This window comes from Pinus tabuliformis, chromosome 9 (assembly GCF_031772625.1).
Source record: "Pinus tabuliformis cultivar Carrire ecotype Pingquan chromosome 9, CPIR1, whole genome shotgun sequence".
Lineage (NCBI taxonomy): Eukaryota > Viridiplantae > Streptophyta > Pinopsida > Pinales > Pinaceae > Pinus > Pinus tabuliformis.
In genome coordinates, this window is record NC_142307.1 from 913145707 (window position 1) to 913163663 (window position 17957).

Below are 17957 nucleotides of genomic sequence, written 5' to 3' on the forward strand. Positions count from 1 at the left end.
CTTCAGAAACCTAGGGGCCTATAGCCTTTTTTCTTCCTCATTTCAGCTCAATTACCATTCCGACTATTTCAATAAGATCAATCTATTCATTCTTCATTCCTTATCAATCAACAAACAGTCCTACTAAAGTAATTTGAAAGTATCGATTTTCCAAATTTGAAGAGGACCTTATTAACACTCGATGGGATATGTAATCTCTTCTAAACCTAGTACCATCCAATTTGCCTCTTCCCAAATTTAATGACCTTTTTATTAAGTTATCAAACGACGAGACCATCATTACGAATGAGAACTTGATCATATTCCTTAACACTTGCCACAACAATGGGGAAAATGATAACAACATGTGTATGAAATTATCTCTAAATGCCCTCCAAGGAAAATCTACAGCTGATTTCTTTGAACCTCCTCCCGAAGACCTCTCCACTCACTAAGAACCTTCCTACTAGTTCAAAACTACCTACAGGAAACCTAAGAATCCTATTGAACTCCTATCTAGTGATAATAATGTCTCTTTCTTAAAAGGAGAAAACCTTAAATATTTTAATCTTCGCATCACAAAATTATATAATCATATTGCTAAAATTATCCACCCCTAGAATCAAGTAGTGATTATGACCTACTATAGTGTATTTCCCCCACCTTGTGTTCAGAGAATGGAAGAGAAATATATTACTAGCCTTGATTTTGCACTCTAATTGTCTAGAATGTGAAGAACAACTACATAGGACCGACATTCCTTTAGAGGGTCAAACCAATCAATTCGATACGAAATCCATTCTCTAGCTCATGCAATGTATGATCAATAGACTGATTTCATATGAATGAAATGTCAACATACAATCCCAACTAGAACGATATTACTCAATGCATGTTTATGCTCCCCAACAAACATATCAATGAAATTCTTTGTTATCTCACCCATGGTGCAATTTCTGTGAAGAAAATCATGATGAACAAACTTTTCAAATTTGAATTAGTCTGAGAGAAAGAATCTTTGGTAAAAGGCCTGATCCTACCATAACAACCCTAGACAAGATTGATAATGAGGAAGTGTGAGTTTTTGAAACATGAAGGGCTTTCAGAACTCGCCAAAAACCAAGGTTCCAAACTACTAGAAAATAAAAAACTTATAGATCCGACAATCTCCTATTCCATTTTAAATACAAGTTACGCTTCTCCAAATGTAGATTATTCTTCCTCTCCTTCACCTCTCATCCTACCTAAGTTTAATATTTTGAAGCCAATTTCTAGCATCAAAGTTGATTCCTCCTTATTCGAAATGGAAACAATTCCTGAGCAGAAAAGATAGTTGAAGGGATTTTTAGAAGGAAAAACACCCATGCCAATTAATTCCCTAGAGATCCAGCTAGAAGAAGAAGAGCATTAGGATACATTCCTTTCTATTCATAACCCTTCAACTTCTCTTACAACTCACCTTTTCTACATCTCTATGGAAGTTCATGAAAAGATAACACACTATTGCTTAGTTGATGGAGGTTTTTCATCTAACGTAATTCCTTAGGTCATAATGGAAGAATTAGGTCTATAGTATTCTAAAGATACCCCAAAGAAAGTTCGTGCATTTAACAACTCTCTCCAAGAAAAAAATCGGTCAAGTTAAGGATATCATGCTAGGTTTCTACATTCATCCAGATATTTGAACTATGGATTTCAGAGATCTGTGGCTTGAATCTTTTGAATCATTGACCGGAGAATCCACAGTTTTATCATTTTTGAACCAACGTTTCAAATCCCAAATGGGATCCATCTTCAGGATGAGAGAATGATGATGACAGAAGAGCAGCGGAGAAATAATAAATAGTGATGAGGATAAAACATTTTAGAATAACAAACTTGTCGGCTGAATTAATAATATTTTTTTTTTTTAAATATTAATTTGTTTTATTAATATTATATAAATAATATTAATATCTTTTTTAAAATTTTTATTTTGTTTTAATATATAATATTAATATGATTTAAAATTTTCTTTTGTTTTGATAAATAATATTAATTCTAATAAGAAATTAATTCTTAAATAATTTAATTAAATTATTATTAATATTAATTATATTAATTACATTATTCATATATTATTAATATTAATTATATTAATTAATTATATTATTAATATTAATTATATTGATTATATTATTATTAATATATTAATTAATAATAATTATATTAATTAATTAATTATTTATTTATTTATTTATATTAATTATATTAATTATTATTATTATTAATTAATTATATTAATTATATTATTGTTATTGATTATATTATTAATCCTAAATATATTAATTAAATTATTATTAATATATTATTAATATTAATTATTAATTATATTAATTATATTATTATTATTAATATATTAATTAATATTAATTATATTAATCATATTGTTATTAATTATAATACTATTAAAACTAATTATATTAATTATATTATTAATATTAAATATATTATTAGTATTAATTTGTTTTAGTATATAATATTAATTTTAATATGAAATTAATTTAATTTTATACCTAGGGAAGAATTAATTCTAAAATGAAATAGATTTTAACCTAGGGAATAATAAATTATTAATATTAATTATATTATTAATATATTATTAATATTAATTATATTAATTATTTATTATTGATATATTAATTAATATTATTAATAATAGTAATTATATTAATTATGTTACTTATTATTATTAATTAATTAATTAATTATATTAATTATATTATTATTTTTAATTATATAATTATTCCTGGATTGGATTGTGAGGAGCGATGGAGGCGTATCTTGCTAGGGTTTCAGTAAGCATTCTCAGTGCCGCCGCGGATCCAAAAACTCTGATCTGCATCAGATCGGATAGAGGTCTGGTCGATGGATCTGAGCTCGGAAGCCCCTTTGGGCCCTGGATCGAACTGGCAGATGGAACGGATCTACACGTTTCGGATCATAGCAATCTGCGCCTCGCTTTTTTCAGGGTGCAGATAGACTTCTCCACGGCGGCATCAGAAATCTTTTGTTCGGCCCCAAAACAAATGTTTCTCACCCTGACGCGCCCTGATACGACATCGTACAGGTATGGACAGTCTGACTGCGACTATGAAATGAAGAGGCATTTGATAACTTTTATGGGTCATTTAGGAACTCTGGGGTTTGGATCTGTCGACCGAGGACTTTTTTCCAAAGGCAATGTTGTAGATCAAACTGAGAATGGGAGTAGGACCCTGGCTCCACGGCGTTACAAAACTTCTATGCCCCATGCAGCGCAGATCTGGGTTTATTCCACATCGTCGCAGCAGTTCATGCTCAGGTATGGGGAATTGTTTTGTGATTATGAAAGGAGGCGCATGCCAGCTCCTAAGCCTCGTTTTGGCACGCCGCGGTCTCAATCTACAGATCCCAGACAGAAGCAAAACAAAAATTGGCCAGATCCAGAGTACAAAGCAGACACAACGGATCTGAAGCAAATTTTTATCAGATCAACAGAAGGCAGACACATTAGTATGCAGATCTGGGATCGGATGAGGGTTTCGGAGCTAAAAAAAGAGATCCAGGAAAAAATAGGGATTCCAGCTGCACTACAAATCCTAATTTTTTCAGGGCACTGTTTGCAGGACCAACTCACACTCCAGCATTACAGGGTGACAAAGGATTCAACTATTACCCTCAATCTCCGACTGCGAGGCGGATCTAAGGGAGATACCTCAAAATCTACAGGTACCTATCGCGATGCAGCCAAAGGGAAAGAAGCCCAAAAGATGAAAGAAGCTACAACTGATAATACACCCCCAGGGCAGTACATTGTGGATCAAGCGCCAGAAAGCCCATCCATCTCGCTGGATTTACCAGAGGTAGAACACATATTCTCAGATCTACAGAAAAATGCTGTTATCTGTAGATTTAATGGTTTCTGGCCGAGAACCGATGCCTTGTACCAGTGGATCTACACGGTCTGGACCAAAAATTGTCAAATAAAACTATGTTCAAAGGGTTTTTTCATAGTAACTTTTCATGCAGAAAAAGAAAAGGAAAAAATTCTTAATGAAGGGCCATGGTTCTGGGGCAATGCGGGTTTGTTTATTACTCCATGGTTCCCGGAGTTCGATGCCAATACCATGGTGGTATCAAGGATGCCTGTATGGGTAAGGCTGCATAACCTCCCGATACATTTTTGGCACTACAAGGCCTTATTAGCGATAGGGAATGCCCTGGGAAGAATGTTAAAGATTGATTCAGAGAGACACATAAAAGGAATCTTCACTTTTGCCAGGATATGTGTCGAGGTAGATCTTAGCCAAGGACTACCCGATAGCATCTTTCTAAACTTCAACAACTCACAGTGGAAACAAACTCTGGATTATGAGAATACAACGTTCAGATGTAGGGGATGTCAACAAACAGGACATCTGTTTAATGCATGCAAAAATCAAAACAAAAGCAAGCCGCACCAAAGGAAGCCAAAAGGATGGCAGAACATAGATGACTTTGTAAGGAAGAAAGCAGCAGAAATGAAAGCCCAACGGAGAAAAGAAGAAGAAGAAACAGAAGCAGAAGAGGATGATACCACTATAGAGGAAGATGAAGTAGAGAACCACAAGGAAAATCCATCAGACAACAAGGTTTCACAGGTTCAGATGACAAGCGCGGACCAAAGCATGGGAGGCACAAAACGGTATCATCACTCAGACACATCAGACTCAGACAAAGAAACAGGTTCTCAGAATGCTGGAAACCAGTTAGTCATTGCCTCGACCGAGCCCACTCAAGGAGAGTGGCGTAAGGTCGAAAAGAAGAAGGGGAGGAAAACTTGAAATTTCTATTTCTTTTCTTTTCTCTCTTTCTCCAGTTCTTATTCTTTGCACGTCTGTGTTGGGTGCGAAAGCACTCGAGCCCAAGTGGCTTCTTACGGAATGCTTCATTGCATCTGCTAGTGTAACTTTTCATTAAATTTTTTAATAAAAGGTTACCGTTTTTTTCCTTGGAAAAAAAATATAATTATTCCTCAATATATTAATTATATTATTATTAATATATTAATAATTATATTATTATTATTAATATATTAATTAATATTAATTATTTATTTATTTATATTAATTATATTATTATTAATTATAATATTATTAATATTAATTCTTATTAATAATATTATTATTAATATTATTATTAACATTAATTATATTATTAATGTTAATTTGTTTTAATATATAATATTAATTCTAATATGAGATTAATATTATACCTAGGGAGAAATTAATTCTAATATGAAATAGATTTTAACCTAGGGAATATTAATACCAATAGGAAAATAATTAATATCTAGGGTTAATATATTCTAGGATTTAACCGAAATTCTATACCTAGATCTAAATGAAAACAAAGACTGAAGACACAAGAAAGGAGAGGGATAACTTACTTGCTGAGGCCTCTACCTTTACCAGGGGATGCACTTGCGATTTTTATTTCCTTGATCAAGGGAAGCCAGCTCCCACTAATCTCCACGCCATTATCTCTGTTCAGATTATGAGGATGTTTGATAATTTCAAGCGCTTCTCTGATCTGTCGTCTCTGATGTTGCTCTTCCCTAGCGATAATTGATGCGCTTTCTAGACAGATATGGTGTTTAGTTTTTAAGGAGTGCTCTGCCAGGGCTGAAGTACGAGATCTTTCGTTCTTAATATCTGTGCCATGTTCTTTGAGTCTTGTGTGGAGGGAGCGACCTGTTTCACCAATGTAGCATTTTCCACAGGAACACTCTATTTTATAAACTCCTTTAAGCTGCTGCTTGTCGATATCATCTTTAACGGACCTCAAACTTTGTCTGATAGTACCTGGGGCTGAGAAATGAGTGATAATGTTTTTCTTTTTTAGGATTTTGGTGATTTTGTCCGTAATCCCATGGATATACGGTAGAAAAACAATACCACAATTAGGCTGGTCTTGAGCCTTAGGCTCATGAGACAACAACTTCCTTTCAGCTTTCTCTATGGCCTTTTTAATTTCCTGCTCCTTGTAGCCTATACTTTTAAAAGTTAAGATTAGATGCTTCTTCTCTTCCTCCAGGTGCTCTGAGTCGGAAATTCGAAGGGCTCTGATGGCCAGCGTGTTTAGAACACCAACCTTCTGCGCAGGGTGATGGTGGGAATCGGCATGGAGGTAACTCTCTGTGTGGGTTGATTTCCTGAAAACCTTATGGCCCAAAGAGCCATCCTCTTTTCTGATGATTAGGACGTCTAAAAACGGAATGCTCTTGTTTTCTTCAAGTTCCATTGTAAACTTTATATCTGGAGAGATCGAATTTAAGTGAGTGAAAAACTTTTCGAGTTCTGCTTTACCATGAGTCCATTTTAAATTGGTGTCATCGACAAATCGCTTCCACCAGGCTGGTTTCAAAGGATATGAATTCAGGGCCTTCTTTTCAAAGTATTCCATGTAAAGGTTGGCCACTATTGGCGAAAGGGGGGACCCCATTGCCACACCGGATGTCTGTTCATAAAATACTCCTTGGAAGGTGAACACAGTCGACCTTAGGCAGATCTCAGCCAGCTTTGCAGTCCCTGGATCAGCAACTTCTTTTATAACCTGAATGGCTTCATCAAGAGGGATCTTAGTGAATAAGGATACCACGTCGAAGCTTACAAGGATATCATCATGTTCCAATTTTTCATTCTTAATACGATTCACAAAGTCTTGGGAGTCCTTGATGAACGAATCAGTGTTTCCAACAAGGGGCTTGAGAATTTTTGCAACATATTTCGCAAGCTCATAGGTTGGGGAACCAACAGTATTAACTATTGGTCTAAGGGGGACCCCTTCCTTATGGATTTTGGGTAATCCATAGATTCTGGGAACAGTTTCACAGGAGGGGATCAACTTCTTCTTTAACTTTTCGTTAAAGAAGAAGTTGATCCCCTCCTGTGAAACTGTTCCCAGAATCTATGGATTACCCAAAATCCATAAGGAAGGGGTCCCCCTTAGACCAATAGTTAATACTATTGGTTCCCCAACCTATGAGCTTGCGAAATATGTTGCAAAAATTCTCAAGCCCCTTGTTGGAAACACTGATTCCTTCATCAAGGACTCCCAAGACTTTGTGAATCTTATTAAGAATGAAAAATTGGAACATGATGATATCCTTGTAAGCTTCGACGTGGTATCCTTATTCACTAAGATCCCTCTTGATGAAGCCATTCAGGTTATAAAAGAAGTTGCTGATCCAGGGACTGCAAAGCTGGCTGAGATCTGCCTAAGGTTGACTGTGTTCACCTTCCAAGGAGTATTTTATGAACAGACATCCGGTGTGGCAATGGGGTCCCCCCTTTCGCCAATAGTGGCCAACCTTTACATGGAATACTTTGAAAAGAAGGCCCTGAATTCATATCCTTTGAAACCAGCCTGGTGGAAGCGATTTGTCGATGACACCAATATAAAATGGACTCATGGTAAAGCAGAACTCGAAAAGTTTTTCACTCACTTAAATTCGATCTCTCCAGATATAAAGTTTACAATGGAACTTGAAGAAAACAAGAGCATTCCGTTTTTAGACGTCCTAATCATCAGAAAAGAGGATGGCTCTTTGGGCCATAAGGTTTTCAGGAAATCAACCCACACAGAGAGTTACCTCCATGCCGATTCCCACCATCACCCTGCGCAGAAGGTTGGTGTTCTAAACACGCTGGCCATCAGAGCCCTTCGAATTTCTGACTCAGAGCACCTGGAGGAAGAGAAGAAGCATCTAATCTTAACTTTTAAAAGTATAGGCTACAAGGAGCAGGAAATTAAAAAGGCCATAGAGAAAGCTGAAAGGAAGTTGTTGTCTCATGAGCCTAAGGCTCAAGACCAGCCTAATTGTGGTATTGTTTTTCTACCGTATATCCATGGGATTACGAACAAAATCGCCAAAATCCTAAAAAAGAAAAACATTATCACTCATTTCTCAGCCCCAGGTACTATCAGACAAAGTTTGAGGTCCGTTAAAGATGATATCGACAAGCAGCAGCTTAAAGGAGTTTATAAAATAGAGTGTTCCTGTGGAAAATGCTACATTGGTGAAACAGGTCGCTCCCTCCACACAAGACTCAAAGAACATGGCGCGGATATTAAGAACGAAAGATCTCGTACTTCAGCCCTGGCAGAGCACTCCTTAAAAACTAAACACCATATCTGTCTGGAAAGCGCATCAATTATCGCTAGGGAAGAGCAACATCAGAGACGAAAGATCAGAGAAGCGCTTGAAATTATCAAACATCCTCATAATCTGAACAAAGATAATGGCTTGGAGATTAGCGGGAGCTGGCTTCCCTTGATCAAGGAAATAAAAATCGCAAGCGCATCCCCTGGTAAAGGTAAAGGCCTCAGCAAGTAAGTTATCCCTCTCCTTTCTTGTGTCTTCAGTCTTTGTTTTCATTTAGATCTAGGTATAGAATTTCGGTTAAATCCTAGAATATATTAACCCTAGATATTAATTATTTTCCTATTGGTATTAATATTCCCTAGGTTAAAATCTATTTCATATTAGAATTAATTTCTCCCTAGGTATAATATTAATCTCATATTAGAATTAATATTATATTTTAAAACAAATTAATATTAATAATATTATTAATATAATTAATATAAATAAATAAATAATTAATTAATTAATTAATATAATTATATTAATTAATATATTAATAATAATATAATCAATATAATTAATATTAATAATATATTAATAATACAATTAATTAGTATAATTAATATTAATAATATATGAATAATGTAATTAATATAATTAATATTAATAATAATTTAATTAAATTATTTAAGAATTAATTTCTTATTAGAATTAATATTATTTATCAAAACAAAATAAAAATTTTAAAACATATTAATATTATATATTAAAACAAAATAAAAATTTTAAAAAACATATTAATATTATTTATATAATATTAATAAAACAATTAATATTTAAAAAAAAAAAATTAAAAATTAAAAATTATTAATTCAGCCGACAAGTTTGTTATTCTAAAATGTTTTATCCTCATCACTATTTATTATTTCTCTGTTGCTCTTCTGTCATCATCATTCTCTCATCCTGAAGATGGATCCCATTTGGGATTTGAAACGTTGGTTCAAAAATGATAAAATTGTGGATTCTCCGGTCAATGATTCAAAAAAATATTTGAACTACTTGTAACATAGAAGTTAAGGATATGTTGGATTATAACTATTCAATAATCTTAAAAATAGATTGTAAGTGATGAGATGTAAAGACAATAGATAGCCAACCAAAATTTATCCTTTGGAAAATTATTTCTTACCAAGCAACATTCTTAATCCAAAAAAGAAACATGTAGAAGAATTTAAAACCAAAATTGGAGAAACAATCCTAGTGAATATTGGAACTCCTAATGACCCCAATCTATTAAAAATTGGGGCTCAATGCACCGAAGAAGAGAATAAGAAGTTGATCAATCTATTCAAATAAATCTCTGATGTGTTTTCCTAGTCATATAAGGAACTTTCAGGTTTTGATCCAAGCATAATTCAACATGCCATTCCCATCAAACATGATGCCAAACTAGTTAGGTAGAGACAAAGACCAATCAATCCTCCTCTCAAAGACACTATTAGAGAAGAACTGGATAAGTTACTCCAAGCTCAAATTATTTTTGCACTCAAATGTTTCAGAGTGGGTGGCTAGCCTGGTCCCTATTAGGAAAAAGAATGGTGATATACACTTATGTGTACATTATCATTATGTAAACAGTGATAGCGTAAAAGGTAATTTCCCTTTTCCTAACATGGATAAGATTTTGTAGCGAGTGGCAGGATCACAAATGATGTCCCTTTTAGATGGATTTTTTTGGTTATAATTAGATTAGCATAGAGAATTTGGGAAAATATAAAACTACTTTCACCACTCGTTGGTGCACTTTTACTTATGAACAAATTCCTTTTGGCTTAATTAATGTAGGTGCCACCTTTTAGAGGACTATGCAACTATCGTTCTATGACCTTGTTGGGAGTATCATCCATATCTAGCCCCACATGCGAGGGGCGGGGGAGGTGATAAATCCCTCTGTTTGTTGTGCCAAGCATAGCATGCGGTTTGAGGGGGGAGGGAGCCCCACGATACAAGGTCTAGGGCAGCACCCTGGGGAATATTTTTTTTGGGCCCTATATTAAGTGGGCGGACCTACCTACAGTTTTATGCATGGTTTTCGCACATGGTTTTGGGCATGATGGTTTTCAGCCCATGGTATTTTGTAGATTTGGTCAAGGGAACTATGGTTATGTTCTAATCCACAGTTAATGCATTATGGCTTATGGATTCTTCAACATGTATATATATTTATTGTAAGATTGAAAGGAATATAATGAAAAATCAATCTGGTCGTCTTGATTTTTGGATCCAAGGGAAAATCTCTATGTATATCTATTTTATGTTTTATGCTCTCACCATTGTTTATTTTTGGTTTTTAGAATTCATATGCAGGTAATTTTTGTACGGGGTTGAAACCTACATTTCGTATCAGATTTGTTTTAGCTTTAAGGGGATGTCTTTGCTATTGAATGGTTTCACTCGAGCCTGTGGTAGACCATGTTTAGTGGGAGATCAGTGGGATCGATTCTTGTGGTGAAATAAGATGGTGAGCAATGGAAAGATAGAGATCGAGAAATTTAATGGTTAGAGTTTTGAGTTGTAGAAACACAAGATGGAGGATCTGTTGGTGGATAAATATCACTCGATCGTGATAGATCCGGGTACTTACCCAATGGAAATGTCAGCTGAAGACTAGGTGAAGTTGGATCAAAAGGAAAAGAGCACAATACAGTTGTGTATCTCAGATTCAGTATTGTTGAATGTATCAAGGGAAGCTTTGGTGAAGGCTTTGTGGGACAAGTTATGGACTTTGTACCAATCTATGTCTCTGGTGAATAAACTATTCCTATGGAAAAATATGTATAAACTAAGGGTGAAGGATGGAGACTTGGTGACAGAGCAAGTAAATGCCTTTAATACTATGGTAAGTTAGTTGTTATTTGTTGATATAAAAGCTTCAAATGAAGATAAGTGCATCAGTTTGTTGTGTTCTCTACCAGATTCGTGGGATAGTTTGGTTGTTGCAATAGGTAGTAATGTGACTTCTTGGTAGTTTCATGAAATAGTCTCATCCTTGTTGTCGAAGGAGATGAGATAGAAAAAGATAGGCATCTAAGATGGTGCTTCCTTGTTTGTATGAGGATGGTCCCAGAACAAAAACAAAAATAAATCCTCAAGTGGGAGATCTAAATCTCCAGGAAAAACTGTAAAGGTGTTCTAGAAATGCGGAAAGGAAGGGCACTTAAAAAAGGACTGTAGATCTAAACCTCCCCAGAAAGGAAAGGGATATGATCATTCTCATTATTTAGAGGCAAAACCCACCTTAGGTGAAGGTGGGGATGTGTACTTGGATTCTTCAAGTACACATGTAGATCATGAGGCATGGTTTATTGACTTAGGTGCATCCTTTTGCTTCACTCCCCATAGGAAGTGGTTCTGCGAGTATGATAAATATGATGGTGATGTATTCTTAGGGGATGATAGGAAGGCTAGAATCATCAGTCACATAAAAGTCAAGTTGAAGTTACAAGGTGGAAGGATTAGAACACTTCCAGGTGTTCTGTATACTCCTCCATTGGCCATAAATTGGATTTATGTAAGAAAGCTGGACGATGCACGTGTAAAAAAAGTGTTTGAGAAAGATACCTACAAGATGGTTCAGGGAGCACTAGTATTAATGTGGTGAGTTCAGATTGGAAATATTTGCACTCTTCAGGGTAGAACTGTTATTGATGGGTGCAACAGTTTTTTGGTTCCTGAAAGTGGAGCATAAAATCTAGTGGTCTTTATAGAAAAGACCATGCTATGGCATCAAAGGCTTGGACATATTGGAGAGAAGGTCCTTCGAATACTTCATGGTAATGGTATGGTAGAAGGTATGTCTAATTTCTCTCTGGATTTTGATGTTTGTGAAAATTGTGTCTATGGGAAGAAAAATCGGGTGAGTTTATCCTCTGGTGCTAACAGGGCGAAACAAATATGAGAGCTTGTTCACAGTGATATGTTTAGACATATGTTGGTTCCTCCATTGGGTAATATTGTGTACTATGTATTATTTATAGATGACCTCTCAAGGAATACATGGATATATTTCATCAGGAATAAATCTAAAGTCTTTGATAGGTTTAATGAATTTAAGGCTCTGGTGGAAAACTAGACAAGTAAGAAGATAAAGGTGCTAAGGACAGATAACAATGGATAGTTTTGCAAGAAGGAATTTGAAGAGTTCTATAAGAAGTGTGGTATAGCATGACATAAGACTAATCCATACACACCTCATCAAAATGGAGTTGCAAAGAGAATGAATAGGATGTTGATGGAAAAGGCAAGGAGCATGCTTAGTGGTGTCGGGTTAGGACAAGAATTCTGGGTAGAGGCGGTGGAGACTACATGTTACCTAGTTAATAGATCACCTTCATCAGTGTTGGAGGATAAGACTCCACGAGAGGGATGGACTGGTAAGAAACCCTCTCTTTCACATCTAAGGGTATTTGGATGTCATGCATTTGTACATGCTCCAAAGGAGAAAAGAAACAAGTTGTTTAGTAAATCTGAAAGGTGCATCTTTATTGGGTATAAGGATGGTTTAAAAGGTTATAATATTTGGAACCCAAAATAAATAAAGGTTTTGTACAACTGTGATTTGGTGTTTAGAGAGGTGAAAGATGTTACTAAAAAAGAAGTCCTACCAGAGGAACTTGACAAGATATATTTTGAGATAAAGGAGGAGGAATCAGACTCTATAGTAGAAGAGGAATCAGAAGATGAAGAGCCACAAACTCCACCTGTAAGACTATCAGTTCGAGAAAGAAGGTAGTGAGAAAGGTATAGTCCAACTGCTTTCTATTCAAATTTTTCTTTATCTATTACTGATGACGATCCCATAATTGTCAGGGAAGTAGTAGATTCAGAGGATGGAAAACTCTGGAAAGATGCCATGGTTGATGAAATGGCATCTTTGCACAAAAATGAGGCTTGGGATATGGTGGAGTTGTTGGCTAGAAGGAAACCCATTGGAAACAATTGGGTGTTTAAGAAGAAGATGAATGCAGAAGGAAAGGTGGAGAAATACAAAGCTCAGTTGGTAGAAAAAAGTTATTCCCAAGTGTCGAGAATTGATTTTGGTGATATTTTTTCTCCTATTGCCAAGGTAGCTTCTATTAGATTACTTTTATCTATTGCTACTGCTTTTGATTTTGAGGTAGAACAGATGGACGTGAAAACAACATTTCTTCATGGGGATCTAGAAGAAGAGATGTACGTGAAGTAACCTGAAAGCTTTGTGGTGAAGGGTAAGAAAGAACCAATATGCGGGTTAAATTTTTTTTGTATGGGTTAAAACAATAACTAAGGATGTGGTATCAGAAATTTGATACATATATACAAGGACTTGGATTCACCAAAAGCAAAGGAACTGATTGTGTGTATTTTAAATTAATTGGTTTCTAGATATTTATTTGGTCTTTTATGTGGTTGATTGGAAATAACAAAGAAATTATCCAGGAATTGAAGTCCCAATTGTCCTCCAAATTCAACATGACAGATTTTGGGCATGGAAATTAAATGAGATTGGATAAAGAGGAAGGTCTGGTTAAACCAGAGGAAGTATGTCGACACAATATTGTAGAGGTGTAATATGTAGGACAGTAAACCGTGAAGATTCCTATTCCTGTAGGTGTAAAATTATCTATTTAACAATGCCCCAAGACAAATGAAGAGGAAGAGGACATTTCCCGTGTTCCATACACAATTGTAGTCGGTAGGCTGATGCATGAAATGATCTGTAAAAGGTTAGGCATTACACATGAAATGGGAGTATTGAGCAGGTTTATGTCAAAATGACGGAAGGAGCATTGGAAAATAGTGAAGCTAGTTTTAAAGTATTTGCATGGCATTAGTGATTATGGTCTGTGCTACCAAGGAAGACTAGGATTGGATAGATTTTTTGACATCCATGGATTTGTTGGTGGAGACAGGGATGGAGATTTGGATCAGAGAATATCTACAAGTGGGTATGTATTTAACCTAGTTGGAGGTGCATTTGGTTGGATGAGAAAGAGACAATCTGTAGTGGCACTTTCAACTATAGAGGTAGAATACATGGTAGCCACTCATGCAAGAAAGGAAGTCGTTTGGTTGCAGAGATTGTGTTCAAGTATGGGGTTGGTACAACGAGCTATAAGGATAGAGTTTGAAAACCAGAGTGCAATTTTCTTGGCAAAGAACCTTTATTATCATTAAAACACAAAGCACATTGATGTTCAATATCACTTTGCGAGGGATAAGTTTGAGGACAAAAACATGTTGTTGGTAAAGGTGGACACTTTAAAGAATGTTGTAGATGCATTGATGAAGTCTGTGAGCACTAAGAAATTTTCTTGGTGAAGAGAAACAATGGTTGTTACAGGGTTGGACCAATCAGCAAGCTTTGATGTGGAAGGAAAACAAAAATTGGGAGAATGTTGGGTTTGTGTTATATTCTTTCCACGAATAGCCCCATGATTGGGGGGTTTAGAAAGGGGGCGAGAGCCCCCCCTATTCGTTGCACCAGGTGTAGCAGTGGGGCCATGGGGGCGTGAAAACCACCCCTATTAGGGGGTTTAAGGGGGGTGGTAGCCCCCCTCTATAGGGTTCGGTGCAACACCCCAGGGAATTTCCTTCTAGATCCTATATTAGGTGGGTGGACCTACCTATAGTTTTGTGTGTGGTTTTCGCACATGGTTTTGGGTATGATGGTTTTCTTCCCGTGGTATTTTGTAGATCCGGTCAAGGGAACTATAGTTATGTTCTAATCCAAGGTAAATGGAGTTTATGGATGCTTTGACATGTATATATATGTATTGTAACATTGAAAGGAATATAATGAAAAATTAGTCTGGTAGTCCTAGTTTTCGGATCCAAGGGAAAATATCTGTGTATATTTGTTTTAATGTTTTATGCTCTCTCCATTATTTATTTTCTATTTTTGGAATTTGTATGCAGGTAATTTCTATATGAGGTTGAAACCTACAATTATATGATGATATATTCCAACTGTTGCAAAGATCATTTTGAGCATTGTAGAAGATTTTTTATCAGGTGTAGAATACTCGATATGTATCTCAATTTGAAGAAGTCATTTTTCTGAGTCACCATTATTAAACTTCTTAGAAATATTTTGTCTGAGGCTGGAAATGACATTGACCTAGAAATGTTTTAAGAAATCAAGAACCTTCCTCCCAATAATAAAAATAAATTAATCAAATCTTTCATGGGAAAGGAAAATTTTCTTTGCATTTGTGCTACTGATTTTGCTAAAATAACTAAAACTATTCATAATATATTAAAGCATGATGATTCTTTCAAGGGGGATGATTCTACATAGAGAGATTTTCTTTCCATAAAATAAGAGATTGCATCAGCTCCAATGTTGGCTAAACCAGGCTTCTCTAAATATTTCTCAGTCTACACTAATGACACAAAGGAATCCATTTCTAACATCCTTGTGCAGAAAAATTACCAAGGTATAGAACAACCAATTCATTTTATGAGTAAAAGTCTTTTTGATGATGAATTCAAGTACAATTTCATTGAAAAACATTCCTTTTCTTTTGTTAAAGTAATTGAGAAATTTTGACACTATATTTTAGGCAACCATACATACGTATGAGTCCCATTACCTTATGTTAAGTTCCTTCTTTCTCAGACTTATCTTTCGGTCAAAATCATTCACTGGCTTATTAAAATCAAACAACATCATTTGTCAATCATCACCACTAAAATGATAAAGGGATGTGATCTAGCACTTCACTTGGCTAAATACTTTAAACCTTGTGATCCTGAAAATGATGATGAATCATTATCTACTTTATTTCTAATAAATGAAAAACAAATTGATGTTGTAAAATGGCCCCGTTAAAAATACATAATTTATTACTTGCAAAATAAAACATGTCTTGATCATTTGAATAAAACTTAGTGAAGAATCTTTCGCGTGGAATCACCTAAATATTTAATCTTAAATAGCATGTTTTTTGGAAGCTCTCTCAATGGTTTATTGCTACATTGTGTTAATGATGAATCTGCTAATGGAATTGTGTTTTTGTTTTATGGTTCCACTTGTGGAGGGATGCACATGGCTGGTCACTTTGGGGAAAAATCCACAACATATAAAATCTTGAGATATGGTTATTATTGGCCTATAATAGTTTAAGACTCCTATAAATTTCTACATAGTTACAAAGAGTGTCTACAAGTTGCTGACAAAGAAAATTCATGCTATGTCCTTACAACCTATTATGCTTGATTTTCCATTCTTAAAATGGGGTATTTATTTCATTAGACCAATCAACCTCCCTCATCCATAGACCACATTTTTATACTCATTTCCATAGATTATTTCACAAAGTGGATGAAGTTGTTCCTTCACAAAATTCCCATGATGAACAAGTTATTGAATTCCTTGGAAATGACATTTTCTCTCGTTTTGGCATTCCTATTGATCTAATCATAGAAAAAAAAAAACCAAACATTCATTTCTATACATTTTACTAAGTTTTGTGACTGATACAAGATTAAAAACTCTACATCTATCTATTACCCTTAGGGTAATGGGTTAGTTGAATCTATGAATAAGAATCTTAATCTGAATCCTAAAGAAAATAATAAGTGATATTCCTTGTAATTGTCAAAATTTGTTGAAATATGTCCTACGGGGTGTTCAAACAATTGTAAAATCAAGTACCGACCCTTCCCCTTTCCATCTTGTATATGGAGAATAAGCAATCATTCTTGTCACCTCGAATCAACCTCATTACGCGCAACCATGCATGATGAACAACTTAACTCTACTAATATTTCTCAAAGAATGTTAGCTCTGATGGCTTTAGAAGAGTAGCATACTCATTCTCTTGGTAATTTAAAGTGCATAATGAATACAATGGAGAAGTATTTCAATAAGAATCTAAACTTGATAGTTTCACTGTGAATCATAAATTATTATTATGGGACTTTGCACACACAAAGAATGGTAAACATCATAATTTTCATAAACTATGGATAGGTCCTTTTAAAATCACTACAATTGTTGGACCTAATTCCTATCTTCTAAAAGATGAAAATGATCAAATAATTCCCTACACTATGAATGGATCTCATCTTAAGCTATACATAGAGGTAGCACATGAATAAATCATTAAGATCATGACACTCCTTTGTAAATATTTCTTTTATTGATTTAGTATGTTCCCTTGATTATGGCTTCCTCTTGCATTTGCTTTCAAGTAGATTTAGTTTTTCTCTTTTACAGTTCTACTTTTACTTTTATATCACAACCTTTGGCCAAGTTTACTATCTTTTGATTTTTAATTTTATTTATTGTCTGATGGTTTTTGTTTTTTGGTAGTATTTTACCTTTTATGTGGCTATGGAATGGCTATTTTATTTTTATGTTTTGAATACATATTGCAAAATATTTCTAATAAGACAACAACAACTTCTCTAGTTTAATGTGTCTTAATATTTATTTCTCAAACATAATTGATATGTTGATATTTTAGACCCATCATTGGCAAACTGTTTAGTGCTGGAAACATACCTTTTTTCTCCTTCATCTACGGGTTTGGTTCTACGTAAACTTTATCCGACCTTATCATTACCTACAATAGACCACCTTGGGTGCTTCTTTCTCTGTCCCACTTCTCATATCCCTTTCTTCGTTACCCCAATGGCAACTGACAACCTACTCATCTGCAATATCAATTATTTAATTTTGAAACTAGAGTGTTTACGGGTTAAGTCTCGCATTGAGAAAACCTCCCTGTGGATTTTTCCAATGTTGACACACGTTAATGCTTTAAAAATATTTCACTAACCA